At 30.3% G+C, this 6,681-nt stretch overlaps 1 pseudogene; it reads left to right on the top strand.

The window, feature by feature from the left end:
- Positions 1-967: 967 nt before the first annotated feature.
- Positions 968-4,696, top strand: LOC132734001 (ATP-binding cassette sub-family C member 4-like; annotated as a pseudogene).
- The last annotated feature ends 1,985 nt before the right edge of the window (positions 4,697-6,681 follow it).

Here is a 6,681-nt window from a genome sequence, read left to right as displayed (position 1 = left end):
CCATTCTGTTAAACGGCCATGGATTTGCTCCATTTTTTGATATAGATATAATTTAAAGACATTACTTTTTACACGTTTTATTTAAATAAAAGCAAACATATATTTTCGATCCCAGGACAAATTCAGAACAGATTTTCAAGAGATGTAAGACAACTTGACTCAGCTTTACCCAAAACGCTATACGAATTTCTACAGGTAATTTATACGAATTTTTCTAATGTATTATGTTTGCAAAGTTTCATTTACTGATTTCTGTCAATGTTGCTTTAGAAGACCGTACTCTTTGTTTTTCATTCAACACTTGTAATATAATTTTACCATTAAAACATTATACGGAACAAAATTATGACATAAATGGAATAATTGGAAATGCAAGTGTTTTTGAGTAATTACAAATGTTTGTTTTGCAGTGTGCGCTAATTGTGTTGGGTATTGTCATTGTTGCTGGATTAACAGTTCCTTGGGTTTTCACTATTCTGGTCCCTCTACTGGTTGGGTTCTTTATATGCAGATGGTTCTACGTCAAAACATCCTGCCAAATACATCGACTTACAAAGATTAGTAAGCCAAACCAGTTCCTAGATACTTTATCTAATTTGCATAATGTTTTCATGGAATATGATAATAATCTTTTTTCTAGGAGCGTAATTTTCAGTACGTGTGTTTATTGAAACAATTATTTATGTATGATATCTTCACTTGGAGTTAATTCCTATTGCATTTAATATGTAAAAGAAAACCAACACCCAAAGGTTATGTCAATATTGACATTGGATACCGTATCCAAAAACCAATTTTACCGTATACCGTATTCCGTAAACCAAACCACAGTGTTTTGTACAAATTTAAATCGTTATTATCGTATACTTAGTAATGATGTATTTTAGCTTTAAGCCCTGTAAAAGGTCATGCTACTTCTTCACAAGATGGAGTCTACACAATTCGGGCATGTAAAGCAGAAGGAAACATGATTGATCTGTATGATAGATTCCAAGATGAACATACCAAGGCCACATCACTTTCCCTGACAGCTGAACGCTGGTTTGCAATGAAACTAGACTTTCTTTGCGCCTTTTTTGTACTTGCAGTATCAATCTTTTGTATTGTGCAGAGTGATGGTAAGTTAACATTATACCCAATTTTCACATATCAAAAAATTAAAAATGAACACGAATTAAAATATTATGACAGGAAATTCAATTTCTACATTTATACAATCGGCGAAAACAGAATACCCAATTACTTACTCATACAACAATTTTAAATAATGTAATTGGTAAAACATCTAAATAGATAAGTGACTCACAAAAGTTTAGTATGGGATATTCAATACGCAATGTAAGTTACTGTTACAGTACATTTCGTTTCTGTACAAAATCAAAAATATTTCAATTCTATTTTACAGGACTGGATGCTGGTTCAGTGGGTCTTTCTGTTACATATGCAATGGCTTTAATGGCTTTGTTTCAATGGTGTGTGCGACAGAGCGCAAGTGTCGCGAACCAGGTAATCTTATTTATTTATCAAACATACTATTATGTTCCTCAGTAGCAAAACAGGTATTTTGTTGGATAACTTCACACGCAATGAAATTGTTTTGATAAGAAAAAGGCAATATAAAGTTGGACTTAGATGGAACAAACATATCATGTATGTGCAATTTCAGTAAAGTACCGGCATCAATAAATTTAAATAAAATGAACAAATCTTTGAAGAAATGTTCAAGCTAGGAAAACCTGTTGTTATTAGACATACTCATAGATTATCGTTAACATGTATCAAGGGTTTGTTTTCGAGTATGTAAACATCATGTATATAAAATTGTCTTTCAAATGCGTTGCAGATGGTTTCGGTTGAAAGCGTTTTAGAATACATTGCTCTTAATCCTGAATGTACCACTGGCAAAGCTCTTCCTCCTGAATGGCCAAAGAAAGGTGTTTTATCATTTAAATGGGCAAGTCTCACATATCCCGGAACCGAACAGTCCGTTCTGAAAGACTTAAATTTCACCATCAAAGATAAGGAAAAGGTGAGTTTTAGTCGTATTTTCACAACAGTCACATACATAACGCGGGTCAATATAAAAACTCAAAACAAATATTCTTTTTATAACAAAACAAATGCTTTTCAGATAATGATTTGTCATTTACTACGTTTCCTAGAATTTGGAATAGTTATGATACAACAATGCATTCAGAGTAACGAAAAATTTTGCTTTTGCTTTTCTATATCAAACACTACATTATCAAGAACAATTTTTGCTAAAGGTAGATAAATATTTCTCCAATTAATATTCATAATGATCGGCAACATAACATGCAACATTAAAAGGAGCTAACCTAAAACTTAGTAAACGCTATTATTTTGTCATATCAATAGCTTCCTTATGTACTACTATTAAAACGAGCTTTACATACAAAATTCTTTTTCTGTATTATTTAATGTTATAGGTAGGAATTGTTGGCCGAACCGGGGCCGGTAAAAGCTTTTTGATCATGATGTTATTCCGATTAGTAGAACCAGATGGCGAGATTTTGATAGATGGCGAGGACATTAAAAAAATAGAACTTCATACATTGAGACAGCATATTGCCATTGTCCCACAGGTGTGTTAATAATAATTGACATACTTTATGATAAAACTTATTTTATCAAGTATATTCATATGCATGAGATCCATTCATAAATTCTGATTCTTTTATTTATGGTGTATTTATCTAATTTTATTTCATTTTCTGTTTATTCTTCACTTTTACGAACTCATAATCAATAAGCAGTGAAATCATCTTTCAAAATAAAAATAAATATGCACTGATTTTCAAATAAAGCATTCGAAGAAACAATTATTTTTTTCCAAACTAGGGTTAAATAAATTAATGATCCAGTGTTTGAAAGAAAGCAACCGTTCAGTCAATATTCTTTTAATAGAACACATCTATAAAAGTTGCCATTGGACGGTCAAAACGTCGGTGAAAGATTTAAAATTCTTTATTAACTATTTCAAGGATCCTGTTTTGTTCACGGGATCTTTGAGGAGAAATATAGATAGATCCATTTAGTCGTTATCAAGATGAAGGGATTTGGAATGCATTGGACGAGGTTTTTTTCTGTTTATAATTAATTACCTTATAATTACCTTTATAAAATAATTTTTATTTCTATTTTTCTTTTTTCTTTAATCTTGATTATGCAAATTGAGTGTCTTCTTTAAATGTCTGTGCCAGCTCAATTTTCTTTAGTTTTCTTTTGTTAATTTACATTTTTTCCAATAAATTTTTGTCAATAATGTTTTTTGCGTGTGATGTTCAATAGAGCGCTATTTGTATTTGCGTGTGAACATGATAATGCTATATGATATGTAGAATTTTCTTTACTTGTGTTGACTGTGTTGTAACGTTCTCTTTAGTGACATGTTGATTTGTAAGACAGTATCATTAACAACAGCCATATTTTGTTACTAGGTGCAGCTGAAGGAAGAGATTGAACGGTTCAGTGAACGTCTGGACTTTAAAGTTGCTGAAGGTGGTAGTAATTTTAGTGTTGGACAACGCCAGCTCATTTGCTTAGCAAGAGTTCTCTTGGTGAATAGGAAAATAGTCATTATTGATGAAGCGACAGCCAATGTTGATAACCAGTACTTCATTATTATTCTTTTTCATCATTTACAGCACACTGTTTACCTGTACACAATAAAACATTTTATTATTCAATTAAAGGTCAATATTGTAAATATAGCATTTTTTCCTTTTCTGAATACCAAAATATGGCAGAATTCATAATTGTATTTACTGTATAAATAATTATTGTGCAAAGTGTGTTCGAAAATGACGTCAATACAGTGACGGAAGTTAGCGTCGTGTTACTTGTCTTTTTTAATGTTCACTGCCTTAAGATTATTATTCATTTCAGGACGGATGCTAAAATTCAAAGTGTGATAAAACAGAAATTTAAAAACTGTACAGTTCTTACTATTGCTCATAGATTGCAAACAGTTATGGATTCTCACAGAATTTTGGTATGGTTGATTTTTCTAGCAGTGCTCATGTGATATTGTTTGTATGGATCTTTCTGAATCTGTTTTCAGAATATGACAATCAGACCAATATAAGTGCTCTGACAAAGACCTATACCGTTATTAAATATTACAGGATAATAATTTGAAATTTCGTGTCAATGCTGTATGCACTAAATTATCGCTAAACCTACTGAACACAGTAGCTGATTATTTTGTTTGGGAACGTTTTATTTCAATTTTTACATGAATTTAGTTTTTGTCAAATATATTTTCATTTTCCTCAGATATGACTAATGAATCAGAATAAAGTGACCGCAAAGGGTTTGATTATCTTATGGTTGGTTTTGTCAGTTATAGTTTTACACCCTTTAAATAATTAATTGATGTTTTAACAAGGTTCTTGAGGAAGGAAAGGCTACCTTTGGTATCCCTCACCTGCTTCTCCAGGACAAAAAATGTTGTTTACACAAGATGGTTGAGGAAACCGGGGAAATGGTGGCATCGAATCTCAAGAAAATTGCCAAGGAAGCATATGAGAGACAAAACGAACGTCTCCCTATATCAGATGATTTTGATAATGTAAATACAGAAAGCGTCTTGTATAAACGTACGCATCAGGAAAGCAACGGAACTGAAGACAATGATGAGGAAGCCGACGTGAAAACAAAACTCTTGCAATAAAAAAATGTTCAAGATGCTACTGATTAAATGAACATTTTGGAGTGTTTTACAAATACATGGTTGTTTCAAATATTAAAGACTTAATTTAGATTAGCAAATATATTTAGATATTATTAATGACATTTTATTGTTTACATGTTTGCTAACAAAGGTTTTCAAATAGATTTAATGTTGATAATGTAATGTTATAAAATGTACATATACTGTAAAGACGTTTGATACATAATATGTAAAGCTCGTGAATTTAAAACAATGGAAAATTATTAAATATGATAGAATTTTGCCTCAAAGAACAACAAATCTCATTTTTTAATTAATTAAAACGGAATATAATAATCATTACGATGATTGTTCACATTTTTGTCCCGAATCAAAATTATACGCAAACATTTCAATATTTAGTGGTTTCCGTAATACAACTTAAGTTAAAGATATTGATGATTTATTTGGTCTCTACTTTTCTCTTTTTTTTCTTCTTTGTGTCTGTTTCATATATCTCAATTAAGTTAAGGTAGACCATAGGTAATGGGCACCATGAGGAACAGTAAAATTGACAACATAGGACAGTTATATGTCTTCAAGGTAACTTGTATGCAAATTTTAAATAAAATTTACCGTGTTGTTTATGAGTAATGAATATATTTTTGAACGAAGACTTTGCCATTAAAAGGGCTTATTTTCAGAAATGAGGAAATTCTAAATAATCTGTAATATCATCATTATAAAAAATGTTTTTTCTATTGCTCATTGTTAAGAAACAAATAATAAGATTCATGTAACAAATTACACAAGCAAAATGTTTGTTACTAAATAAAATGTTCTTAATATGTATAAAAATGTTACCTGACCCCCACCCACTTTAAACACTTATTTTACCATTTCCCTATCTAAGATGCCTTATTCAAAATATCCCTAAAATTTACCATAATGTGGGGCTGTTTTCAAATTTTTCCTAATTTTTAAGGTATATCGGTTGATCATGCGAAATATAAAATACTTTTACCGTGTAGTTTTTATTTTATTAAACTTTGTAAATATCTGGTATCATATTTGCTATAAATTTTGGCATTATCTAGCAAATAAATACCTACAATAATGATACAATTTAAATCAAACCCATTTTTTCTTTCATAAGTGATCAGAGAGATACATAAATAATGTTAAAAAGAAAAAAAGAAAGAAAGAAAAGTTGCCTCTTCTGGGGTTTGAACCCACGCCCCTCAATTTCAATGAAGTTCAAGCCTATTTGAATACTCTTCAGAGTGGAGGTAATGCATTCTTAAGCTAAAGGAAAACTTGTTAAAAGACATCATTATTAAACTAGGTTTATATTAATCAATTGAAAAAATCTAAAGCCTAAAATATGAAGAGTCTAAATCTCATATCATTCAATAGATAATGCAATCTTCAAAGTATTTTTAAATTATCTTTTACTCTTTTTATCTATTGTTTTAGAACATAACAGTTCTGTTCTATATTATCTTAAACTCATTTTTAGAACGTAATGCAAACAGCAACATGACACATAAAGCCTCATTTAATGTAAGTACTGTGTTGTGTTAATTGAGGACATGTAACCTTTACGTCAGTCAGAAAATGTGTTTAAAAGTGTAATGTAGTAACAAGCAAGTTACAATTTACATTTGTTGTTTGTACGAGATTAAAACAACAGACAAAACAATGCGGTATTCCTTTTATTCACGCAGTGTAATCTTCAACATAATGAACAAAATCATATAACCTTTTTGAAGGAAATATATTGTTAAACAATGACAATTTCCTGCTTTGATATAAAACAATAATTTATTCATACATTTGCATTTTTCAGCATTTTTGATAGTTATTTACATGATTATAACTTGATATCATAAAGTTTTGAGCGTTATCTATTTACATGAAAATGTCTATTTACATGGAAATAGGCATTTACTCAACACTTGGGCACATGGAAATTACCTGGAACCTCAAAATCAGTTTTTTTTTTC

Source organism: Ruditapes philippinarum, unplaced genomic scaffold (genome assembly GCF_026571515.1).
Source record: "Ruditapes philippinarum isolate M1 unplaced genomic scaffold, ASM2657151v2 ctg16309_1_1_1_1, whole genome shotgun sequence".
NCBI classification, from domain to species: domain Eukaryota; kingdom Metazoa; phylum Mollusca; class Bivalvia; order Venerida; family Veneridae; genus Ruditapes; species Ruditapes philippinarum.
This window is presented reverse-complemented; position numbering and strand designations above follow the sequence as displayed.